The 27,660-nt window shown below is 40.5% G+C and overlaps 1 protein-coding gene across 1 annotated transcript in view; it reads left to right on the top strand.

Moving 5' to 3' along the window:
* The window catches only part of ZNF608 (zinc finger protein 608), a 1,156,357-nt gene that overhangs the window by 784,512 nt on the left and 344,185 nt on the right, over positions 1–27,660 (top strand). The gene's annotated exons all lie outside the window — the stretch shown is intronic.

Below are 27,660 nucleotides of genomic sequence, written 5' to 3'. Positions count from 1 at the left end.
CAAGTGTTCAATGTGTCCAGTACTTCTGTCCTAGGAGCCAAAGATTCAGCAGTAAAAAATAGACAAAAATGCCTACCCTCATGGGTCTTATGCTCTAGTGGGAGAAACAGAGACTATGCAAAAGAAACAGACTATGTAGAATGTGATGGAGGAAAATAAAGCAGGGAACAGAGAATAAAGAAGGGTTTGCAATTTTTAATAGAGGGATCAAGAAAAACCTCAATGAACAAGGGACCACAGAGTAAAGGGACCAAGGATATCCAAGCAGATGGTTTAGCTTTACATTTTTGGCTTCTAACTGTCTACCCAGTTCACTTTGGTCCAATTTAAATGGATCTTTTCAGGAAGAGTCAGGGGTATTTAGTGATCAGAAGTTCTTAAGGCAATAATCAGAATCATCAGGAGACAGCTGGCCCATTCCAGGTCCTCTGGTACTTGGAGATACCAAATCAAGTAAGGTCTCCGTAGAAGAGGGTGATGACTGTAATGTTTTGATGACCACATGTATTTTTGTGAGGATCTTCTTTCCCCTCTTTCTAGTGCTTTCACTGAACCATAGCAACTAGCCTCTTTGCCTTCTTATGAGAAACGCTCACATGAGCCAAATTTTCAGATGAGCAAAACACAACAACAAAACAACAAAAAGCCAGCTATACTTTCTTTCACATAGAGTCATAGAAAAGAGCCATGTATGTGAATATAAACTGAACATCAGGGTCAAAGTTAGGGGATTCTTTTTTAATGTACCTTTCACTCTACATCCATGAAGAGTGAACCCTAAGGTAAACTATGGACCCTGAATGATAATGACCTGTCAGTGTAGGTTCATAGATCATAACAAATGGACCACTCTGGTGGGGATGTTGATAATAGGGGAGGTTATGCATGTATGGGGGCAGGGAAGTTGTATGGGAAATTGCTATACTTTCCTCTCAATTTTGTGAACCGTAAACTGCTCTAAAAAAGTAAAATCTTGATAAAAACTGATGGATTAAGTGCAGGGAGAAATTTCCACTCATTCAGTCCTCTGAATATGCTAGAATCTAATTTGTGGGAAAAGGTCCTTTTTAAGACTGTTAATTTGAAGAAGCCCTACAAGTTTGTCTTCCTCAAGTTGAAAACTCCTGTTTTCACTATAGGAATGTGATGTAGAACAGGCCAGATTCACCTGCTCCCAAAGGACGCAGTGTCTCTCTTGATTACGGAACTCACCACTTTTGAAAGGATTCACATGCCTACTTGCCTACTTTCCCAACAAGACTGTGAGATCCTCTCAGACAGGGACCAAATCTCAGCCTTCACACAGTGCCCAGCAGCTAGCTGGTTCTTAATAAATGTTGTCTGCATAATGTATATCCCTCTTGGACTCATTGTAAGAACAATAAAAGCTAGCAGTTTTTGAGCACCTACTATTCTAGGCAACTGGCATCATTATCTGTAACCCTCATAGCAACCAGAAAAGTTAGGTCCTGTGCCACTTTTACAGATAAGAAAACTGAGGCTCAGAGGATTTAAGTAATCAGTCTAAGTGTACACAACTAGCCAACATGGAAAGGCTAGGATCCTGCCCCTGGCATGTGTGACCCCAAACTACACTTTTGGTTACACCCTCTGCATTCCTTGAAGGTAAGAAGATGAGACATCTCAGGAGAAGCAAGAAGAGAGGCCATCATCTCTACTTACTGTTTCGAGCAAGTCCGAAAGGACATGCTTGGAACATCCTAGCACACGGGAACGTAGGACTCGCCTGCCACCAAAGCTCTCCTTTTGCACACTTGGGTGCATCATAGGCACAGTGGATGCTGCCCTTTCATCCCTATTCCAGCCACATTTAGAAAGAGGGGAAACTGAAGTAGAATGAGGTCAGCTGGCTTCTTATAGTAGGACCCACAAGCTCTTACTATTAGAACATGTGAAAGGCCCTATTTTTTTCGGTTTCCCTTTTGGAGAAAAAAACACATTTTTTTAATGGCAAGCAAACCACACCTGAGATTAATGAGAAGAATGCATAAAGGACATACTTTGCCATTTTGCAGGCCCTCGTGCTGCTCATATTTATAGACATCTTACCAAGAGAGCGTGTCTTGCAGAACGTGTCAGAATTAGGGACGTTGAATTTTCAGTAACTCTTGGCTGCTTCTAGCTGGGCTTTGAGTTTGACCAGGGCAGGTCTAATGGAGTGTGGTTTCCCCTACTTTGTTCAGGCTCTGGTGTGTTATCTCTCAGATAGCAGAACGGTCTTATGGTTTATTTGGCATGGGGTGCAGAAAGGGCCCAAGTTACATAAGGCTATTAAATCACAACCTGCCTAGATGTCTTCCGAAGGCTGTTAGCCTAGTTCATTCTGGGCAAATACAATTAAGGTCTTGGATATTATTTACAGCAAATACAGGTGAAAAAAACCTCAGGTTCCTGGGTCTGTTGATGCTGAGGGGTAGGAGGATCCATGTGGATCGTGTTCAGCGTTGCAGCTTGCACTGATTAAAACCCAACTTGTCATATTCTGTATCGTTGTACTGTAGTTGTAGTAAATGTTCCTTGTAATGCATTTTCAAGTACAAAAATTGCTTCAGAAAAGAACATTTAGAAAACTAATTCTATTGAAACCAATGAAGTGTTGACACATTGCCTGATGCAGATTTGTGTAAAGAGGCTTGTTTTAAGTTATAAAAGTACAGTCCTGGAGGCAAAAATCAGTGACTCCTCAGTCTAGTGACTGAGAGAACAGTGAAGCAGTATGTTCAGCCAGCACCCCGTCATTAATCCTTTCCCGTAATTCTACCCTCGTCACCTTCTCCTTCGCCTGACTCTATAGAATTTCAAACCTGCTGCCAGCCCAGGAACTCGCTCAGAAACCATTCATTACTCAGGCAAGGCATTTATAATGTTTGCTGATGTGGCGCTGAATAGAACACAGTGTAAATCTGGACTGAAGTGGGCTCTTTTTTGTCATCTAAATTGCTCCTCTGCCGTGTGTTCCATAAGCCTTCGAAATCACTGGGGGTTTTGACACCCTCATCTTTCTGAGAGTAGCATTTCACCCTGCCCAGCCCTGGGAAGAAAAAAGGATGGAGACTGTTTGCAGCTGAAAAGAGAGATACGGCATTAAGTAAAAAGCTTATTATTTACCTCAAACTAGGCCACTGGCTCCCACAGAAAACCTTCCATGCCTGCAGACCCTGTTAAAATCAAACATAAAAGCAAACATCCAGGCCCCCAGTGTAACCAAATAAGCAGTTTCGTGATGAGAGAAGGCTAGTGAATGAAGCGAGTGGTCAGCCAAAAAACCTGGTCTGATTTTCACATGAAAAACTGTGCTGAGGGAGAAACGTGCCCATTGTTAGGTGGTGACTCCATGTTTCAAAGCTGCTTTGCCCCAGGAAGGTATTTAGGGATCTCGACAAAATAAAATGTGGAAACAAGGTTTCTGGTGGCAGCGGGTGGATGGAGACACACTTTCTTTTGTTCACTTAGGTGATGAATTCATCAGATTTGCTATGGCTCTTTGCAGTCATGGTCATCTGTCTCAAAACCTGATTGAGTAACTAACTCTCTTTCCAGTTCTGTGCCTGGTATAACCAGGACATCCACCCAACCTTAGATTTTTTTTTAAATTGAGGTAAAATTTATATAGTGTAAAATAAATCATTCAGTGGCATCTAATACATTCACAAGATTGTACAACCACTACCTCTATCTAGTACCAGAACGTTTCATCACCCTAAAAGAAAATCTCATATGCATGAAACAGTTATTCCTCATTCCTGCCTCTCCCTAACCCCTGGTAACCAATAATCTGCACTCTGTCCCTATGGACTTACATATTCTGCATGTTTCTTTGAAATGGAATCATATGACTTTTTGTGTATGGCTCTTTTCACTTAGCATAATGATGTCAAGTTTCATCCACCTCGTAGTGTACCTTTTTATGGCTGCATAATGTTTCATAGTGTGAATATACCACAGTATGTTTATCCACTCATCTGTTAATGGACATTTGGGTTGTTTCTACCCTGTGGCCGTTGTGAATAGTGCTGCTATACATATGTGTATGCTTGCATTTGTTTGAGTACCTGTTTTCTGTTCTTTTGGGTATATACTTAGGAGTGGAATTCCTTGGTCATAGGGTAATTCTATGCTTAACATTTTTTCATAGCACCACACTGTTTTTCATAGCACTGATTCACTTGACATTCCCTTCAGCCATGTATGTAGGTTTCAGTTTCCCCACATCCTTGCCAACACTTTCTTTTTTCTTTTTATTCATTTATTTTCTTTATTTTTTTGGCTGCATCAGGTCTTAGTTGCGGCACGCGGGATCTCTGTTGAGGCATGCGGGCTCCTTCGTTGCAGCGTGCAGCCTTCTCTCCAGTTGTGGGGTGCAGGTTTTTCTCTCTCTAGTTGTGTTGCATGGGCTCCACGGCACGTGGGCTCTATAGTTTGCGTCATGTGGGCTCTCGTGTTGAGGCTCGCAAGCTCAGTAGTTGTGGCGCGCATGCTTAGTTGCCCTGAGGCACAGTGGGATCTTAGGTCCCCAGCCAGGGATCAAACCTGTGTCCCCTGCATTGGAAGGCGGATGTCTAAGAAATTTGCTTCTTGAGAGGATTTTATGATGAATCCAATCCTGCATAGAAGTGTCCTTTTGTAATTAATCTTCTGGTTTTTCAGTTGCGTAAATTCTTATTTTCATGCACAGTACACTTTAGGCTACTTTTTTTTCAAAAATATAAGTCAGTATTGAACTCAGAACTTGTTTGTATTGGAATATTCATATTTTAGTGTTTAGAGTCCCAGGCTGGCCCACAAAGCCTCTCTAACCTGTACCAATCTGAGCTATAGAGCTGTAGGTATCATCCTCATCCTGGAGCCTGGTAGCAGAACTCATTTATAGCCAGGAGGAAGAAGAGCGTACAGAGCTGGTCCTGGGCAGAATTCGGAAATGGAGAGCGGTTTTGGCCTTCCCCACATTCCTTCTGTAGGCCTTTCCTACCACCCAACACCCTTCTCCCTCGTACCCTCATGTCCACTGTACTCTGGAGCTGTGTTAGGCACCCACCCTCCCCTTTCCATTCTCCCCTCCAAGCTGACCCTCCACTCCTTCAAAGCACTCCATTCTCTGAAGACACTTCATCTCCCAGTCAAAACTGTCAGTTTCTCGGTGCCCTCTGATAAGCCCATTTCAAAAAGGCCTTTGAACTTCAAAGAGATTTGGCAATATGAGATTTGGTAATCCTTAAAAATGACCAATGTATGGAATATCAGTGGTGAATTCTTTAGGACTAAAGGACTCCATAAGCAGGCCAATAATATCAGAATATCTCTTGAATCTGTGTCCTTAAGCCTTAACATCTTGTCCAGGTTTCTTCACTTTCTTCCCCTTTGAGCCCATATTTTCTAAGAATCCCATGGTTTCTTCGTGAAGATTCCCACAACAGCCCCAGTGTGGAGGATGGGAAATTATGGTGAGACAGGTCCAGTGGAGCCATTGCGTCGAGAAGATTTTGTATCTTTCAGGTGCCTATAAGTTTAGGAGAACTTCTATTGTGTTTGGATGACCTGAGATTCACAACCAGACCTCATCTCACAAGGAAATTTTGAGGTGTCATTTGTGGTTTACAGCCCTGTGCCCATTTTTTGTTATTTTTAAAATCTTCTTTCTTTTTGGATCCACCTCCTTTCTGAAATCCCAGAGGTACATATTAATGTTCCATGTTACAGATATGGAAACTGAGGCCGAAAAATCCTAAGGAACTTGTGCAAAGTGATAGAGCTAGTAAGTGGCAGAGCCAAAATTCCAACCCTGATCTGTCTCCTTTCAGAGCTGGAGCCCTTAACCACTATACACACTACCCCGGTCAGTCGGCCCTCCCAGAATCGTAGTCCTGGAGCAGACCTTTGAGACCGCTGAGTCCAGCTAATTTATTTCTCAAATGCCAAAGTGTTGTGAGCTCTCATTATTTATGTACCTCTCAGTATTAATCAAGGCTCTCCAGAGAAACAGAATCAACAGGATGTGTATAGAGGGAAATAGAGATTTATTTTAAGGAATTGGCTCATATGATGGTGGAAGCTTGGCAAGGGCAAAATCTGATGGAGTAAGCCCACAGGCCGGAGACCTAAGGAAGAGTTACAGTTTGAATTCAAAGGCTGTCTGCTGGCAGAATTCCTTCTTACTCAGGGAGGCCAGTCTTTGTTCTATTAAGACCTTCAACTGATTGAATGAGGCCCACATTTTGGAGGGCTTTCTGCTTTACTCAGCTCTATTGATTTAAATTTTAAGTGCACCCAAAAGAAACCTTCAAAGAAACACCCAGATTAATGTTTGATCAAATATCTGGGCAGTGTGGCTAAGCCAAGTTGATACACAAAATCACACTTTCCTTCTCTGTCATCGTCAGCACATTCAGAGTCACCCAGGCTCTGATTTCCCTCAAGTGAATGAAGTGTTCTTGGACTAGCATCACATGTATGCAAACTACGTTTCACTCACCTCTTTGTTCACCCAGTAGCAGCTCTTGCGTGACTTTTTGGTGGACAGTTGTATTTTAGTCCTGAGCCCAACCATCTAGGCTATGTTATAGGATCCCAGTCTCTCATGCGTGTCCATACAGTGATCCGACCAATGAAACCCTCTCAGATTTCCTCTGAGGCAGAGGCAAATGCTTCGGTTAATTGGTGTGGTCAGGTCTCAGTTTGAGAGAGACATGTTTTCTTGGCCCAGAGTTTAGAATTTCATGCTGATCTGGTTGACACAGTTCAGATCAGTTTGACCCACCGCGGCAGTAGTTATCCTTTGATCTGGAGTCTAGTTTGTAATGTGACCCATTCAGATGGCTTTCCTATGATAGTCAAGCAAGACAAAACCAAATCATCCCATTTATCTTAATGGGCTTTATTTTTTGTCTTTTTTCTTTCTTTCTTTTTATTATTTTTTTTAGACTTGAGACCTTGCCGATCTTTTGTTGAAAAGAAAAAGGAATCTGTGTATCTATCTGATGGGCTTTGAAATACATCAGGTGTTTAATGTTATTGTCCTCTGTTCTCCCCGTGGTGTGCTGAATCATATCTTAAAAGTTCAACAACCATTCAGTGGGTCACCATTCAGTATACCGTGTCATTATCAAAGATTTGGATTTACAAAATGCTACCTGGAAACAAAGCCCACTTAACAGGCTGTTGTCCCTGAGGCCACCTCTGCTGCCTGAGACGGGTCTTCTAGTAGGAAGTCTGTCTGTCTGACATTTGTCACTGCCCTTTGGGAACTTGCAAGCCTGAAAATTGCTGGGTGAATTACGTAATTTTATGTGACAAAAGAAACATCCACGACAGTGTTCTTACACTAATATACACACCTGGGCATGCATCACTTTTCTTTCATAAACACTCGTATGTTGGCAATGAACGTGTGAACAGATAAACTTCATTTTAATCGTTAAATGCATGCCAAGAAAGTTGTCTATTCACAGATACTCTCCAAGTGTTAAAGTGAAGGAGGAAAACCCGTCCGTGAAATAAATTCTGTGATGCATTGCTTCAGGGAAAAAAAGAAATGGTGAGAGAATACGCATTCCAGGATGCATCTGTTTGTCAGGTAGAAATATTTCGTAAGAGAAACACATACCTGTACTTAGTACCGCTTCCCAAGCTTAAGCAGCATGATGAAATGCCTGGACGCGACTTGGGCTTACTGCTTTTAGAATAACAAAGTGGCTTTCTCTCTACACTTAATGATGATGAGGATTACTTGTGTGAAACACAGCAGCACAGTGCTTTACGCAACGGTCATAAACCACCTCACCTAAAATGCATTTTTGCTTTTATACCTCAGTGAACAGCTCTGAGTAAATGATCCGTCCTTGAGTTGTGTATACAGAGAGAAGATCAGCATTGGGTTGTTGTTTTAATAAACTGGAAGGCTGCCAACATTCTCTGGGAAGAGGACAGAGACATTAATGCTAGCATGCAATCTAGCCCGTGTTTGGATTTAAAACGGAATTTAATCTTCTTGCCTCCTTTCCCTTTTCCCCTCCCCCTTGCCAGTCCTTTCTTCCCTAAATACACAGTCTCTTTTCATGGAGTTAACGCCAGCTATCTTAAACAGCATGAACTAATAAAGCATGGCATTTCTAAAAGAGGAGGCATTTACAAATGTGGGAATGTAGAACATTTAAAATTCTTTCTCTGTACTTCGTTTAAGAGAGTGGTGATTAATGAGTTTATGTTATCTATCAAAATGCTTCCATCATGCTGGTGATGGGACGCGGGATTTATGGTAATGAAAAACCTGCAGTCCCTCCCTTGTATCTAAATCTATCAGCCCCGCATTCATACAGAAAGCACTAAATGATATATTTGTAGCTATCTGAAAGCAAGATCATTTTTAAGAGCTTATGTACTGCCAAAAGGGAACATTCTTAAAATATAGGAAAGGAAATGATTTCCTTTCCAACCTATTGCTCGAGCAAGCATCATACTACAAATATCAATCTCCTACTGAAAAAAAGGAAAATACTGAGCAGATGATGATCACATGATTAGGCTAGTAATGCTCGATGAATTTCCTGTAATTTTCTTGGAACTCCTTTGTGATACATTTGCAAAGGGTCATACAGATTTTCATTGGGAGGATTTGAAATTGTTCTTTGTGCTACATGTCTTAGAAAGAGAAAATCTACCAGTACCTTGAATAAAACGCACTTGGTTCCATCTGTCAGGTAAGAGTATGCCAAGTAGCCCAATAAAAAACTTCATCCATGCTCAGCAACTAGAGGAAAACGCAGAGTCATCCCACCCTCTTCATCAGGCAGATATTTCTATTTCTGCAAGACCATGTAGAAAGGATAAAAGTGTGTTTTAAAAATTGCCCATACCTTGCTCAAAATGGTGCCAACGAATACACGTAACATACCCTGTTATCACCTGGGCATAAGAATGAATACATTAGAGGAGACGATACTGGGTCAGGCTCCCAAGGCAAAGTCTCTCAACATGTGAAAGGGTGTGGATGAGACCTGAGGTGTGCTAAAAGGAATCTGTTTCTGCGAGTAGTAAAACATACTGAACTTCACAACTAATTTATTTTTTTAAATATTGACCAAATTAAGTGTACATTCATAAAAATCTCAGTCTCTGTTACTTTAAATTTTGAAATGCTTTGATGGGGATGGGAGAAAAGGGGGAGGAGTCACCCCAAGAAGAAGCAGAAATTTTTTTGTAACGCTCCTGAGCATTGTTACGTGTTGTGTATGCCTTAATGGGGGAGGTGGAAGAAAGCACTGTTCTTTGCATCCCGAGGACCCCTCTCTATCCTTACTCTGTAAACAGTCATTTTAGTCAGGGTCATCTACATGTCAGGCTTTTGGGTGCCTACATTTTAAGCTGATCCGTTTCTGTGTGCTTTGGCAAGCAGAGAAAGAGCGCTGTAGTGGAATATTTTTCTTCAGGCAGAATTTCTACCTCCAGAGTGTAGACACAAGCTCAGTGTGTTCCAGAAACAGCCCAGACTTGTATGCCTTTGCCATTTCCTGCTGGTTCTGCTACTTCTGCCTCAGAGAGATGCAAAGGATTGAGAAACACAGCTAAAGAGAAAGGAATCCCAGAGGCCACAAGGCGAGTGGCAACAAGCGAGCGTGTGTGTTCTGTCGTACAGGGCTGGGTTTGAAGCGGGTGAGGGAGTCTTGCTCACATCACAAGCTGCCTGTGCAGCAAATAGATTCTTCTCCCCCTCCTCCCACTACTAGCACTGCAGAAAATGCCATCTATCAAAACGCTCTTAGAAGCAGTCCCTGATGATGCTGGAATAAAAGGCTGTTATGACAACTGTGAGGTGGGAGGAGCCTCTTTTCACCCAGCTGCCTGTCAGCCTGGGCATCAGGGACCCTTTAGATTTGTAAGGTCACATCAGGAGCCTGGCTCCCAGCTGACGTGTTCTCTTGCTGCCCCCTTCCCCCATCCTACCTCCAGATGACCTCAAGCTTGGTCCTTGGGGTCAAAGTCACAGGAGGGCAAATGTCATTTCCTACTGATTGTCTGTTCCTTGTCTTTTTCTGGCCTCAGTGGTCTTACTCTGGCCCAGAACTTTAATACTCATAGATGGTCCATGTTTAGCAAAGAAATGATGAAGCATTTTCAAGTTTCAAACCACTTTTCTAGTCTACACTGAGGTTGGTTTAGTTTTGAGGAAATAACATAATGTCAACATTACCGTTGCCAATATATCTGTCTCACTGGCTCCCAGTATTAAAATGCTGTTAATAGTTAGGTTGGTTGGGTTTTTTGCCAGGTTGGTAAGAAAACCATGAGAGTATCACTGTCTTTTCAAGGGGCAGGGCTTTTTTTTTTTTAATTACCAGGGAGAGGGAGGGAAAAAGTTATACTTATTAGGTAACAATGAGAAGGTAGAAAAGCTCCTAAGAAAACATCTTTAATTGCTTAAATTTTATAAGACAGAGAATGAAGAAAGCAGACACACATTTCAAGCAAAAACTCCATCAACATTTTGCTCCTCAAGCAGAGTTACAAAGAATAGAAACTAGTGAAGCCACAAAAATAACTAGAAGGAAAAGGATTTTATGCTCTCAAGTATCTGTTTGCAGGCTTTCTCACTGTTGTCCCTGCCACTACACACATTAAGAACTCTTTTAAAGGACTGACAGTCGGGGGAAAAAAGAGTCCGGGGATCAGTAACGATGCTGTACCCCACCGTTGTGGAGCCTGGGGCAAAAGGAAAAATCAATAATACTAATTATGTTTTATTTAAAATTTTGGTAGTTTGTTCATCATGAATTTTTGGCATTAATGTTGACTTTTTAAATATTGCATTAAAATATCATTTATCATGATTACTCAGGTTTTTGGTATCCCCTAAATTTTGTACCCAAGGCAAGTGACTGACCGGCCTCATTCACCTTACCCTAGTCCTGGCCCTACTTTCAGAGAAAAATAAAACAAAACAAAACGGAGTAACTGACATAAGTGATTTTCCTAAATTTAGCAAGCTTCAATGAACATAGGAATTGAACACTAGTTTTTTGTTATTGTTGTTTGTTTTGGGGGGGGGTTTAATTGAAGTATAGTTGATTTACAGTGTTGTGTTAATTTCTGCTGTACAGCAAAGTGATTCAGTTATACATATATATACATTCTTTTTTATATTATTTTACATTATGGTTTATCACAGGATATTGAATATAGTTCCCTGTGCTATACAGCAGGACCTTGTTGTTTGAAGACTAGTTTTTAATTATTGGTGTCACCAACACTTATTGTTTTCTAAAATACATGTCAAAATTCTTAGGAGTCTGGAACATTTTATGTAAATTAGGTGACAAATTTGGAGATGCAATCGGGATACTTTTCTTTCCTGACTCTTACTTCTGGCCAGTAGCCCTGCACCCAGTGAGTGTATGACAGTCATTGCCCCAAAAGGAGGACATGAGCCCCAGAACAAAGGAGTGAATTGAGTGGCTGCATAGATTTTGTAAATATACGTGGGGGAAAGTCTAAAAAGCTGTAATGTTAAATTGCAAGAGTCAAGTGATTGAGAGAGGGCAGATTTTTCTCAATTCTAAAATTTGGGTTTTAATATCAAGAAACAAACCCTTAAAAAGTCAGTCATAGTGTTTATACCTTAAATCACACAACAGGGAAAATGTGTGATGCCATAAGAACCTACCATTTTCTTTTTTTTTTTTTTTTTTTTACATCTTTATTGGGAGTATAATTGCTTTAGAATGGTGTGTTAGTTTCTGCTGCATAACAGTGAATGTGCTATAGGTATACATATATCCCCATATCCCCTCCCTCTTGTGCCTCCCTCCCACTCTCCCTATCCCACCCCTCTAGGTGGTCACAAAGCACTGAGCTGATCTCCCTGTGCAATGCAGCTGCTTCCCCCTAGCTATCTATTTCACATTTGGTAGTGTGTATATGTCAGTGCCACTCTCTCACTTCGTCCCAGCTTACCCTTCCCCCTCCCCATGTCCTCAAGTCCATTCTCTCCGTCGGCGTCTTTATTCCTGTCCTGCCCCTAGGTCCATCGGAACCATTTTTTTTTAGATTCCATATATATGTGTTAGTATATGGTATTTGTTTTCTCTTTCTGACTTATTTCACTCTGTATGACAGACTCTAGGTCCATCCACCTCACTACAAATAACTCAATTTCGTTTCTTTTTATGGCTGAGTAATATTCCATTGTGTGTATGTGCCACATCTTCTTTATCCATTCATCTGTCCCTGGACACTTAACAACCTACCATTTTCCACCTGAAATTAAATAAGCATTCAATCAGTAGAGAGTAAAAGAAAAATCTTGGGGAATGTGATAAAAGTGTAGATATCAGTAGATGTCCGAGAAGGTTCTTACCTACCATGGGGTAAGACACCAGTGGAAGCCAGAAGAGACTGGATTAAATATGGATCAGAGGCATGGATGATACATAAGTCCCCAGGAGCATAGAGAGCCCAGAGAAGTTAAAGCAGAGAGGTAATATAGCACAGATTAGAAGAGACCCCATGGTCAGAATCCCAGCTCTGTCACTAACTAGCTATGTGACATTGGGCAACATGGCTTCCCTGTGCCTTAGTTTTCACACATGTTAAGTAGAGACCATAACACTGTATATGTTACATGAATTAACTTATATGAAGAGCTTAGAATATTATGTGATGAGTACAATTTTATATGTTTGCTATTATACTGTTACTCCTGAGAGGAATGCAAAAAAACAGTATGAGAATTCTAAATTAACTGAAATTTATAATATATGGAAATATATTTTAAACTAGAAGTGACTGAGTTTACCTTGACAAGTTTGTTTTCCACCATAAAAGATGGAGATTCCAAAGCTAAGTTCAGTTCAATTATAGAGATATAAAGAAACCTGCAATTTTGTACACTGCATCCATTGTAAGACAATTATCCTTGGTTCTCCCCTGTTTCAACACATCTTGGGAGTAGAACCACTGACTGCCTTTTTTCCAGACTATATTTTCAAGGTTGTTTGTATAGTAGAAGACCTTGGAAGATGTACTGTTTCCCTCCTAAGAAAACAAGGCATGTTTGTTTGTTGTCCAGTAAAATAAAGATAGTGTCTCTCTCCAGGGCAAAGTTCAGGCAGGCTCACTGCCCATTATAAAAGATTTTGGTTCCCTAAGCTCAGGGTTCCCCTGTTGTAACAACCCACTCTAAGTACAGACATCACCTGTCCTTCATTGTATTCCCTATGGGAACTGGGGCAAAGGGAACTGAGACAAATACTATACTTTGGCTACTGCTAATGCTGTGAATAATACTTCTTTGTCTCTGACCCAAGAGTCTCTTGTTTTCTGCCAAAATCCATGACACTGGCAGGATAACTTATTAGCTTGCAAGTAGGTAAAATCTCAGAACCTTCACATCCTATTTAGTATATAATCACATCCTATTTAGTATATATCAATAATTTGATTTACTGCAATGAGATTTAATAGTATCATAAGAACACTAACTTTTTCACTTTAATGAGTTTTTCACTGTTTTATTCTCAAGCCACTCAAATACATATGCTTGATTTATTCTTTGCCCACATTTTTCTTTAAAAAAGAAAAATACCTGTCTATATTTAAGCAGTAAATAAAGGTTTATGCTAGTGACTAGAGATGTCCAAATGTGGTACATTCTGAACACATACACAGTCCAGGGGTATACCATTACCGAAACTAAGAACACTGAAAATAAAGATTTTCAAGGAGTGCAAATTCCATTTCTCCACCTGCCACATTCAGAGGAGGACATGGAATAAGAATCCATTAACATCTCAAACTCAAGTTCAAGATAATACCTTGAAGAAAGTAATAATAACAAATAGTAAATTCAAGACAATTAGAACATCCATTATTTTACGATCCCTGAATAAAAACAATCAGGTCACATTTTTTCAGATTATTTAAAGAAACAGAAAGCAAATCAAATGATGGTTCTTCTATAAATATACAGTGAGATCACACAAGCAAACATACAGGATATATACTCACACCACCACAAATCTTGAAGAAGGGAGTCAACGTTTTTAGCTCTACCCAAGCCTGGTCATTCTGGAATAACATGTTTCTGCCATCTGCATATTTGTGAATGACTTGTAGAAACTGACATCTAAAATAACTTGATGGGGGTAATTAAACCTAAGCAGTTTTGGCTACTTTCTCAAATGTCATAATAAAAGGGTGAAATTATATACTAGACAGAGTTGTTTTCCAAAGTGGGAAACATAAAAATTTAGGGAGACGAATTATAATGTTATGAGAGGAGTATTTTTACTGAATAAACCAATGAATGTGGAGTTGCTGGGACGTTTCACCTCATGCCCTGCTGTGGGAGTTGCCGTTCCTCTCTGCTTTATTCCTCCTCCACTTTCCTTACTCACTCATTATCAAATACACTCATCTTGTTTAAATAACACAGTACTTAACCTCCATTTGATGTTGGGAATGTAGGGCTGCTGAAATTATAACCAGAAGGATAGGAGAGAGCGTGAGAGAAATAGAGAGGAAAATAGAAAGAAATTTCAGATTTAAGTCCCATAATGACCAAAAACTATTTTAAGTTCAGAGTCTGACATCTATTTCTGGAAGGAAAAAGCCAGACGGATAGTAAATATTTTAACCTGGTAAAACTGGAGATGCGGATAGCTGTTAATAAGCTGAGCATCTGTTTCAGGATTTTAGCATAGTTGTATATTAACAGAGTCCACTGACCTTAACAGAGTCCACTGACCACCCATCAATACCAAATGTCCACCTAAACAACTCTCCTAAAATCATGGAAGCTGAAAGAAAATACAGTAAAATGAATTTCAAGTGGGTTGCATTTTCTACTTACCTGTGGGATTTTCAGACCCCTCAATACCAAAATTTTGTCTTTTAAAAAGGTTTATGGAGACTCAGATGCTACCCTTAGAAATCACTGATCTTAGTTGTATTAGTTGGGTTATTTATAGTTGTCGAGAAACAACATGTGTGGATTAACTTTGGACTTCGGAAATATTAAAAGAACACATAAAGAATATCATCTATTACAGTCTTTCTAAGCCACAGAGCTTCTAGGATTTGCATACACAATGGGCTTCATGGAAAAATAGAACAGTTGCTCAAAATGTTTGTGGAAAGAACCTGAACTCAGTTGACCCACCTTTTTCATTTATCTAGAATTTCTTTTTCCCAAATGAAACTAGGGCCAGTAATCTGCGATTCAATAAGGAATACTTCTATTAGCCAGGAATTTATGCTAAGCCACTTCACGTTCCTCCACGATTTTCAGCCTATGTGTGAGACTGACTTTAGTTTGAACTCCATTAACTAGTTTAATTGGTGCTCTTTGGTTATACACAAAAGTAAGTTATATCTAGTCGATGCCATAAGAGGGCTTTGTTGTCAGGCATATCCCAATCACAGGGAAGGTGGTGGTCTAAGGCAGGGAGTTAACAGGGACTAGAGCTCAGATGAACCAGGATTCTTTAGGTTTCTCTTCTCTGTGATTCCCAGCATACCAGGTTTTTCCTTGAGGTTGAAACTGTAATTATCAATATCTTAAATCTTTCTAGCTCTGCCAGCAAAGAAGAAAGTACTTCCCCTAGTTATGAATAAAAAATAAAATTTAAAAGTCTCAAGGAAAGATTCTTATTGGTTGGCCTGGGCCATGTGACCATTCCCATGGCCAGGTAGTCAAGGAACAAGAGTGGCAAGTCCAGGGGCTTCCCTGGTGGCGCAGTGGTTGAGAGTCCGCCTCCCGATGCAGGGGACACGGGTTCTTGCCCTGGTCAGGGAAGATCCCACATGCCGCGGAGCGGCTGGGCCCGTGAGCCATGGCCGCTGAGCCTGCGCGTCTGGAGCCTGTGCTCCGCAACGGGAGAGGCCACAACAGTGAGAGGCCCACGTACCGCAAAAAAAAAAAAAAAAGAGTGGCAAGTCCAATGAGATCTCCACAGTTAGCCTGAGGGGAAAAGAACTTCCTCAGCAGGGAGGAGTGAATGCTAAGCAGGTAAAGCAGTAGTTATATACTTACCTGAGGGAAAGGTTTTGCTTTTACTTACATATAATATGGCCTAAGCTATAGCAATCTGTGTAATAAAGAACCCGCTGGGCTACTTTACTTAATATGCCAGCTGTGGGTAAGGCAAGTAACTGAGACTTGTGCATTCATGGTACAGCCTGTCCAATATTTAGTCCAAATTCCCTTCATTCAACAGACAGGGAAATAGAACCTAGAGAAATAAAAGATAATCCACACACATGAATGTTGCAAGTAACAGTGTCTTAGTCCATTTGAGCTGCTGTAACAAAAATTTCATAGATGGGGTAGCTTAAGCAACAAACATTTATTTCTCACAGTTCTGGAGGCTGAGAAGTCCAAAATCAAGACACTGGCAGATTTAGGGTCTGCTGAGGGCCACTTTCTTGCACTGTCCTCACATGGCAGAAGGGACACGGGAGCTCTCTGGGGCCTCTTTTATAAGGTCACTAATCCCATTCACAGGGGCTCCACCCTTACAATCCAATCACCTACCAAAGACCCCATCTCCGAATGCTATCACATTGGGGATTAGGTTTCAACATATGAATTTTGAGGGGACACAGACACTCAGACTATAGCAAACAGTTAAGAATAAATCCAGTTGCTCCCAATGCATGTTGTAGGGTGATCTGACATCCTGACTCACATACCCTATCAGAATTTGGTGAGGCCTGATTTGGAGGTGAAGTCTGAAGATGCCAGTTAAGAGCTTATTCATCTAATCAAGATCGGAGAAAGGACCAGGATCCTCTTTCTCAGGCTGGTACCACTGCACAGTCAAAGTCAAAGCCTCAAGACATTGTAGTTGGTTTAATGAAAACTTTTGAGAGGAGGAGCCGTCATAACCCTAAATGGAAGCCCTTCCTGTTGCACGCCCACCTCCACCCACTGCAGCCATCGAGCCAGCCCATTCTCCTCCTACTTCCTGGAGGGCAGAGCTACAAGCTCCAACAGTCAGTCTGACTCCCTTCCTTTCAAACACTGAGCCACTTATATATTTATATAGAGATTTAAATTTACAGTCCTGGATGGACAGTAATCTTACCTAATTCACGTCTATTTAACGGAAATCAGTTTACTAGAATGTAACCTTGTATTGGGAGGATGAAATCTTTCTGCTCGTATGTGAATATGTAAGCTCCTGGGCTAAATTTCTTTCAGTTGTACAGAGAAAAAGAAAATAACTTAACCTCTTCTGGGTGGTAGCTGATCAAATTCAGGGCTAGGCTCTGCTTGACTCCTCTCTTTCTCCCCTGGGCCAGGGTATTCTAATTTCCAGTGTCTGGTTCTCAGGCCACCTTCCGTCCCACCGGCTTCTGCTTGGTTGTAGGTTGCCCATCTGGATGTGAGATGTTCTCTACATTCTTGTCCAACCATGAAGGCTCCGCCAGCCCCACAGTCCAGTCCTCTCAGCCCTTCTGGGCCCCACCCTGGGACCCAGGAATTCACACCACCTCCTTTTCACCACTCTGCACGGGATTAGATGGAGCTGTCCTTGGGCCTCCCTGCGTTGCTCATGGCTACGCTGTCACGCCAATACCAGCTGCTCCAGTGCCAGACCAACCTTGAGGCTTATAAGAGATTAAGGGTTCCTCAAGCTACACTGTGAGAACAAGCACAAAGTCTGCAGCTCCCAGATTCCGCCAAATTTACACACACACACACACACACACACACACACACACACACCCCCCACACTCAGTCTTGGGACTTTGACATCACTTCTCAGGATCCCCAAAACACCCAATTAAATAGCTGACAAATGTAACAGGTAATTTTAGATATTAACAACAGAGGAACTAGGAAAATACATATGGAAATTCTCTGTGCTCTCTTTGTAACTTTTCTGAAAACCTACAATTATTCCAAAATTTAAAGTTTACTTAAAAAGTAATGAGAATGGAGAAGTGAATGTAAGTATGGATGGGACAGGATTAACCATGGACTGATGGTTGTCGAGATGGGGGGATGAGTACATGGGGTTCACTATACTGCTCTGCCTACTTTTAAGTTGTAAATTCTCCGTAATAAAAAATTAAGTAACTTTAAAATATATATTATGGGACTTTCTGTAGACTCTTAAAAGTCTACATAAACCGTAGAAGCCAGTAATCTGATACTTTATTCTCTCTGTATAATTTCTACCATCAGGACACTGTTGCTTAATTAGTAGGGCAAATTAAAAAAGAGTAGAAAGAATAGACAAACAGCAGAGTTGAATGTTATCCAACTACATGATTTGCTTATGTTTTTTGTTTTGTTATTAGACCACCTCAAACTCTTTCTCCTTCTTTTATATTTTTAAAATCTTTTTCACCTCCATTTTTACCACTTTTTAGATCTCTTCTGTATCATGTGCCCATCGATGTGTCACTTGGCATAAAGTCCCCCTACAATGTAACAAAACAGCCAAATAATCGTGGCTTACACAAGATAAAACCTTATGTCTCTCACACGTAAAATTAGTCTGGAGATCAACAGTCCAGGACTGTCATGGCAGCTCCACAGAGATTTCAATGGCTCCAGCTCCTTACTGTCCTCCACTCCTCAATTCCTGGGATGTTGCCCTGGTCATCAGGCTTACAAGATGGCTTCTAGAGCTCCAGCCATCACACTCACATTCCAGGCAGCAAGAAGGCAGGTCAAGCCACTTCCCTTTAAGGAAACATCCCAAAAGTCCCACAGACTACTTCTGCAAACCTTTCACTGATCAAAACATACTCATACAGCCAATCTTAGCTGCAAGGCGAACTGTGGAAGATAGTCTTTTAATTGTACCCTGGCTGTCCTCTATAAAACCAGAGTTCTATGACTGAAGGAGGGGAGAATGGATGTTGGGTAGGCAATTAGCAGCCTCTGCCACAGTCAGCCGTGGGAAAAATCTGAACATGCAGTGGCAGAGCAGCCCAACCATGACTTATGCCCAAATTAATTACCCGGCTAGGGCAGTCAGCAAAGATCTGGAAGTATCTGTCATCCCACATACGCTGTGGACTGGTTTATGTTGATTGGTTTGACTGAAAGTTAAAACTAGAAAAGTGCCTGTGGATTCACCCTTCACAGCAAGAGACCATCTATCTACACAGGAGCCGATATATGTGCATTTGTGTCAGCCTCATGTAGGGCACGAGATATGCCTGCTGTGACTATAATGTCCTTTAAACCTAAAATGGAAGCATTACAGATTCCTCCTAGCAGTCCTCTTGACCCTCTGGGAGACCTTCTGGGCTCCTGGCCAGTCTCCAGAGAGATTCCTGTCTGTCTGCCTGCTAGGAGACACATTCTGGGCTCCCTGCCCACGTTCTAACCTGCTGCTCATGCGGGTAGAGAGGGATGTCTATTTGGGTCAGTCCTGACTGATTATCCTGTTGTCTTGAAGCAGGTTCACTTGAATACTCCACACATAACCAACTGTGTACACCACATGTCCACATGCTGGGTGCCCAGTAAAAGCAATGAGGGATGGTGGAAAGAGCATCTGAAACCTGAGACTGAGGATAAAGACTGAGCAATTCTTGGTCCGGGTGGTGCGGCCTTAGGCAAGTCACTGAGTCTCTAAGCCTTGGTTTTCTCATATGTCAAGCAGGGATATTGCTACTTCCTCTCCTTTCCCTGAAAGCTGATTGTGAAGCTAGGTTGCAGTAAGATAGTACATGTCAAAGTAAGGTACTTTATCACCCCCAAAATGGTTACTGTTAATATTGTTGATTTCATGAAAATGTGAGCTGTTGACAAAAAAAGAAAAGAGAAACAAAAAAATAGTGATAATGTGGTTCAAGCCCATTTGTCTGTGGCTAAGAAAAAGAAATATAGTAACTAGTGCCAAATCTGCAAGGCAAAACAAAAAGAAAATGAATCAGTGAAATTTTATCAGTCCCAGAAAGAAATGACTTGTCCCACGGAGTAAACTTATAATATTCTAACCTCCATTTCCATTTATTATTAACTATTCCTTCCACAGAATACTAGTCCAAAGAGTAAAGCTATCATTAAAGATCCTGTTCTCCCTGCACTGAAAAGGTCAAATAAGTTTTATTCCTTTTATTTAAGTCAGCTTTAAAATACAGCTAGGCTCCTATATCAACAGCAAAGACCCAAAACACCCACCTAGAATTTCCCTGCTCAGTACAATCCACTAGGACCCACTTTTATTCCTAAATGTAAGCCTTTTGGGCACAGTATGTAAGCAGTTGGTTGTATACACATAAGCCCGATCTGGGGATAGGTGAGTTCTGTAGGTGTAAATGTGTATGTAAATATATCTCTATATATTGGAGCCTGCAGAAGACTTATAGTTTTTTAGAAATATTAATAAGGAAGAAATTTTAATCCTTTAGTTTTTGTTAAAAGAAGGAGCTTTAATTTATGCAACATAAAATTAGAGTTGTTGGGCTTCCCTGGTAGCGCAGTGGTTGAGAGTCCACCTGCCGATGCAGAGGACGTGGGTTCATGTCCCGGTCTGGGAAGATCCCACATGCCGCAGAGCGGCTGGGCCCGTGAGCCATGGCCGCTGAGCCTGCGCGTCTGGAGCCTGTGCTCCGCAACGGGAGAGGCCACAACAGTGAGAGACCCGCGTACTGCAAAAAAAAAAAAAATTAGAGTTGTTTTTACTGGTTACCACTTTAATATGAACGTTTTTATCGGTGTTGGATCCAAAGATAAGCTTCTGTCATTTGACATAATAAATTGCTTTCCATGTGTGAAATGAAAATCATTTGGGCTCTATTGGCCAGTTAGAGGGTTTTGCTCTGATCTAACTTTAGAGGGTGATGTCTATTGGGAGCTGAAGAGCACCATTCCATGACTTGACTGCAGAAGTCATAAGAGTCAATAAGCAGCTTCACTGACCATTTGTGAACTTTTCATTTGACTCAAGCTGAAGCAAAGGACCTCTTAACTGTGAGTAATTTTTCCTGATGAGATTAAAAATTTCTCATTCCAACTTTCCTAAATCTAGAACTTGCTTTGCATAGAAAACACACACATCACAAAAGAAATTGATTCCAGATGTGCAAGAGACCTCGCATGACAGTGTCTGGCTTTGATGGTCATGAAGGGCATTTTGGCAGGTGGCCACAATGGTGTTTTTGTTCCTCTCAAACTTGATGCCATTTAACCACACTGTAAAATTCACCTGGTTTATGTCTGTGAGATTTCTCCCTAACAAAGGAAGGAAAACAAGATGAGAACGCTGAATGTTCACCAAATCACAAGGCTAGAATGTGTGGTTTCTGAAACACAGATGTAGGTAGATTTTTCAGTAAGAATTTTGTCAACACTGACTGTATTCCCAAGCGCTATTCCATGCTGTGTGGAGGGAAGAAAGATAGGAAACATTGTCCCAAGCCCGGGACAATGAACTTAAAATGGCTTGTAAGTGACAAGGTTAATGATAATGGAACAGTCAATATGCTCCCCTAGCATCCTTCATAAAGCATCACTGTACAGCTCACCCTGGGTTATAATGATCTGTTTGTGTGACTTATGTCACCCACCACACTGAGGCCCTCCCAGACCTGGAACCATGGCCGATCTTTGTTGTAAACACAGCCCCAAGTGCAGCCCAAAGTGTATTTGATCAATGTTAACTCAAGGAATGAAGGAAACAAGAGTACCACAGGTTAAAAGGATTCAAACTGCAATCAAACATGAGCCCATTTCTGTTTCTGGGAATTACTCAAGAGTTAATATCTTTCATTTTGCTAATTAAGACGTTCCTTCAGCTTTCTAACAACCAATTTGAATGCCTGCCCTCAATAATACTATACACTGAGAGACAATGGCTACCATGCTGGGAAATAGAGTCTTTATTCTGGGAGTCTGTTGCTAAAAAGTGGACATTCTATCAGCGCAAGAAGGGAAAATGAGATGCTAAGGACATCTAGCAGAGAGATGAAGTTGATTTCAACTGCTATGTTTTGGTGACAATGTATTCCAAGGAACAAAGCAGTAAATATGCTGCTCAAAAAAAATGGGCTCAAACTCAGGTGAGGGCAGGAGACTTTCTTTTTCTAAGTAAATTAAGACCTATTCAGTACAAAGCAGTTAAGTAAGACAAAGTATTTGCTTACTAGATTGTAAACAGGGTCTAGAGGAAAGAGCCCTAGACTTGCCTTCACTAAGACCCAGTTTTCCAGCATTCCCAAAGTGTGCTCCATGGAACACTGTTTATGAGGAGCTTTGATAAATATCATTATAAGAAGGGTAGTTCCATAGTCAGATAGGTTTAGGAAATGTTGATTACCATCTCCTCCTTTATATTTACATTGTAAAGAAAACTGTTCATTCATTCAAAGTTTTCCCAAAATTATTTAACTAAGGGCTCTTTATTCACAAAATATCTTCCAGAATTAGATTAGAAAACATCAGTCCAGGAACCCTACATTGACTGATGTGTAATTTTGCTTTCAGTGCCAACATTCTATATCATTTTAGGCTAATATTCTACGTCACTTTTTACAAGTGATAGTTAAGACTTGGGAACATATTAATGCTCCAAAAGAACACGGGCAGAAGAACTAAGCACCAGAGATTGAGGCTTACCAGGAAACTATTTTGAAGACCAAGGAAAACAAACAGCAATGGGCATCACATCCTGAAAGTGAACCATTCTTGGAAAAAAAAAAATGGAACTTGAATCTGATCCAGCTTCTCTAGATCTTGCCACCAATTTACAGGGATGACACCATGGAATACAAGCAAAATTCCAACCTGAGAAACTCTAGAAAATGAATAACCTGCTGCCTTCAACAAAGAAATTCCAAGGGGGATTAAAAAAAAAACGGGAAAGGAGTATCTGTAGATTAAAAGACACTTGAGAGGCATTTCAAGCTTGCAGTGTGTTTGGGTCCTAGTTTGAGTGAGCTAACTGTGAAAAAAAATATTCAAGAGACAATCAAGGAATTTTGAACACTTTCTGGATATTTGTTGACATTAAAGAATTACTGTTAATCTTTTTAGGTGTGATAATAAATATTATGGATGTGATTTTATAAATCTTTATATTTAAGAAATATATTCTGGAATATTTATGTAGAAAATGATATGTAATCTGAGATTTGCTTCAAAACAATCCTGGATAGCTAGTGGGAAGCAGCCGCATGGCACAGGGATATCGGCTCGGTGCTTTGTGACCGCCTGGAGGGGTGGGATAGGGAGGGTGGGAGGGAGGGAGACGCAAGAGGGAAGAGATATGGGAACATATGTATATGTATAACTGATTCACTTTGTTATAAAGCAGAAACTAACACACCATTGTAAAGCAATTATACCCCAATAAAGATGTTAAAAAAAAAAATTCTGGGATGGAGGATATCAATGAAAAAAGTTGGCCATAATATGAGATGGTTTCACGAGGGTTTATTGTACTCTTCTCTCTGATTTTGTATTTTTGAGATTTTCCAAACTAAAAGTTTTTACAAAGCAGTTGAAAGAGAAAGAAGTGGGTCAAGGATATTATTACAAACATGGTAAATACAGATTTTGGAAAGCAATAAAAGGAAGGAATTTTGAGAAGCCGGAAGGCAAAAGCAGCATGGATGCAAAAGAGAAAGAGTGTGAAAACCAGGAAAAGAAAGACAGAAATGTCAGTGGACTTTTGAGACAGACAAACAGAATTGCAGAGGGTTCAAGGCATGATGCCTGGTGTAGAAATGCTGCACAGTTATTACTTATCATTTGAGACAGTTCGTTACAAAAAAAGATGGTGGCTGGAGGTCCAGAGAAGGTTCGTCAAGAAGGACAAGGCTATAGACTAAATTGTACCCACTACAAAGTCCATATGTTGAAGTCCTAATCTCCACATGATATCAGACCTTTAGAGAGGTGATTAATGTTAAATGAGGTCATAAGGTGGAGCCTTGATCCAGTAGAACTGGTACCCTTATAAGAAGAGGAAGAGAGAGATGGTGTTTTCTCCACCATGTGAAGACACAGCAAGAAGGCAGCTGTCTGCAAGCCAGGAAGAGAACTAGAACTTAACCTTGCTGGCACTCTGATCTTGGACTTCCAGCCTCCAAAACTGTGAAAAAATAAATTCCTGTTGTTTAAGTTACCCAATCTATGGTATTTTATTATGGCAGCCTAAGCTGATACAGGTAAAGCATGCCCATCCTCTTCATTAGCCTTTCTACTTCATTCAGCATTTATCATGTCCTTCTTTTATGATGTTGAAATTAGACCTAGAAAAATGAATGTCACTGAGTGGTATTATTCTGTGTTCTTTTTTTTTTTTTTTTTTTTTTTTGCAGTACGCAGGCCTCTCACTGTTGTGGCCTCTCCTGTTGCAGAGCACAGGCTCCAGACGCACGGGCTCAGTGGCCATGGCTCACGGGCCCAGCCGCTCTGCGGCATGTGGGATCTTCCCAGACCAGGGCACGAACCCATATCCCCTGCAACGGCAGGCGGACTCTCAACCACTGCGCCACCAGGGAAGCCCTATTCTGTGTTCTTTTGTGTGGTGGTCAGTTAGGTGTGGCCACAAGAGGGGACCTAAGAGAGACACAGGAAAACAAAGTTTACTATACTCACCAGTCTGAGAGAGAGTGTCACTGCACAACAAGAGGGGACCATATGAGACAAGTACCTGGAGAACAGGCTCAACCAAGCAGGAGGGAAGCTGAGAGAAAGAGAAAGACCTGTGGGCAAACACCTTTTTTGAAGGTCAGGGTGGAATACACTAGAAAAGGCTTGAGGGGATTGCACTGGAGCATTTGAAACTTCCTAGGAGTTCAGAGAGGAGAACTGCAGCAGGGGCCAGCCTTGTCACACTAGTGCACCTGGTCACCTGGGCAGGATGCTCACTACTGTGGCGGAGGATGTTGAGGCAGCAGGAGACAAAAATGAAGTTTTAAAACTTTATGATACAGGTATAAAGGCTCCATAATTTCTTCTTTCAAATTTTATTTTTTTATGGAAGTATAATTGATCTACAATGTTTCAGGTGTACAGCAAAGTGATTGAGTTATATATGTATATATACTTTTTCAGATTCTTTTCCATTATAGGTTACTACAAGATATTGAATATAGTTTCCTGTGCTATACAGTAGGTCCTTGTTGTTTATCTATTTTATACATAGTAGTTTATATCTGTTAATACCAAATCCTTAATTTATCCCTCCCCCCCTTTCCCCTTTGGTAACCGTAAGTTTGTTTTCTATGTGTGTGAGCCTATTTCCGCTTTGTAAATAAGTTCCTTTGTATCATTTTTTAGATTCCACATATAAGTGATACTTTACGATATTTGTCTAACTTACTTCACTTAGCATGATATTTTGCACCATGTTGCTGCAAGTGGCACTATTTCATTCTTTTTATGGCTGCGTAATATTCCATTGTATACATGTACCACGTCTTCTTTATCCATTCATCTGTCAATGGACACTTAAGTTGCTTCCATGTCTTGGCTATTGTGAGTAGTGCTGCTATGAACATTGGGGTACATGTATCTTTTTGAATTAGAGTTTTGGTCTTTTCCAGATAAATGCCCAGGAGTGGGATTGCAGGATACTATGGTAGCTCTATTTTTACTTTTTTAAGGAACCTCCATTCTGTTCTTCATAGTGGCTGAACCAATTTACATTCCCCCCAACAGTGTAATCAACAACCTTTATTATGTTGAGGTCTAAATTTTATTTTTCTGAGTTGTTCTTTTCACTGTGTTCACCTTTCATTCCTCTAAAGGAAGTAAAAAATATCAGTTTCCATCATAATCAGAAAGCTTGGATAAACAATTTCAATTCAAAACTTTTTCCCTTATGATGTTCAAAGGCACACAGACCCACTGTGGCAATTAAAGATTTGCTAGTTCAAGACCTCTTGATTTCTCTGACTAAGCTGGTCTTAAATTTTCCTTATTATGTCAGGGGTCAACAAAACCATTTCCAGACAACCTTCTGAGACTGAACCAGGAAGAAATAGAAAATATGAACAGACCAATTACAAGCACTGAAATTGAAACTGTGATTAAAAATCTTCAAACAAAAGCCCAGGACCAGATGGCTTCACAGGCAAATTCTATCAAACATTTAGAGAAGAGCTAACACCTATCCTTCTTAAGCTCTTCCAAAATATAGCAGAGGGAGGAACACTCCCAAACTCATTCTACGAGGTCACCATCACCCTGATACCAAAACCAGACAAAGATGTCACAAAGAAAGAAAACTACAGGCCAATATCACTGATGAACATCAATGCAAAAATCCTCAACAAAATACTAGCAAACAGAATCCAACAGCACGTTAAAAGGATCACACACCACAATCAAGTGGGGTTTATCCCAGGAATGCAAGGAATCTTCAATATATGCAAATCAATCAATGTGAGGCACCATATTAACAAATTGAAGGAGAAAAACCATATGATCATCTCAACAGATGCAGAGAAAGCTTTTGACAAAATGCAACACGCATTTATGACAAAAACCCTCCAGAAAGTAGGCATAGAGGGAACTTTCCTCAACATAATAAAGGCCATATATGACAAACCCACAGCCAACATCATCCTCAATGGTGAAAAACTGAAACCGTTTCCACTAAGATCAGAAACAAGACAACGTTGCCCACTCTCACCACTATTATTCAACGTAGTTTTGGAAGTTTTAGCCACAGCAATCAGAGAAGAAAAGGAAATAAAAGGTATCCAAATCAGAAAAGAGGTACAGCTGTCACTGTTTGCAGATGACATGATACTATACCTAGAGAATCCTAAAGATGCTACCAGAAAACTACTAGAGCTAATCAATGAAACTGGTAAAGTAGCAGAATACAAAATTAATGCACAGAAATCTCTTGCATTCCTATACACTAATGATGAAAAATCTGAAAGTGAAATTAAGAAAACACTCCCCTTTACCATTCCAACAAAAAGAATAAAATATCTAGGAATAAACCTACCTAAGGAGACAAAAGACCTGTATGCAGAAAATTATAAGACACTGATGAAAGAAATTAAAGATGATACAAATAGATGGAGAGATATAACATATTCTTTGATTAGAAGAATCAACATTGTGAAAATGACTCTACTACCCAAAGCAATCTACAGATTCAATGCAATCCCTATCAAACTACCACTGATATTTTTCACAGAACTAGAACAAAAAATTTCACAATTTGTATGGAAACACAAAAGACCCCGAATAGCCAAAGCAATCTTGAGAACGAAAAACGGAGCTGGAGGACTCAGGCTCCCTGACTTCAGACTATACTACAAAGCTACAGTAATCAGACAGTATGGTACTGGCACAAAAACAGAAATATAGATCAGTGGAACAGGATAAAAGCCCAGAGATAAACCCACGCACATATGGTCATCTTATCTTTGATAAAGGAGGCAAGAATATACAGTGGAGAAAAGACAGCCTCCTCAATAAGTGGTGCTGGGAAAACTGGGCAGCTACATGTAAAAGAATGAAATTAGAACACTCCCTAACACCATACACAAAAATAAACTCAAAATGGATTAAAGAACTAAATGTAAGGCCAGACACTATCAAACTCTTAGAGGAAAACATAGGCAGAACATTCTAAGACATAAATCAGAGCAAGATCCTTTTGGACCCACCTCCTAGAAAAATGGAAATAAAAACAAAACTAAACAAATGGGACA

This window comes from Stenella coeruleoalba, assembly GCF_951394435.1.
Source record: "Stenella coeruleoalba genome assembly, chromosome: 3".
NCBI lineage: Eukaryota > Metazoa > Chordata > Mammalia > Artiodactyla > Delphinidae > Stenella > Stenella coeruleoalba.
Note: the sequence above shows the minus strand (reverse complement) of the source record. Positions and strands in the feature narration are given on the sequence as shown.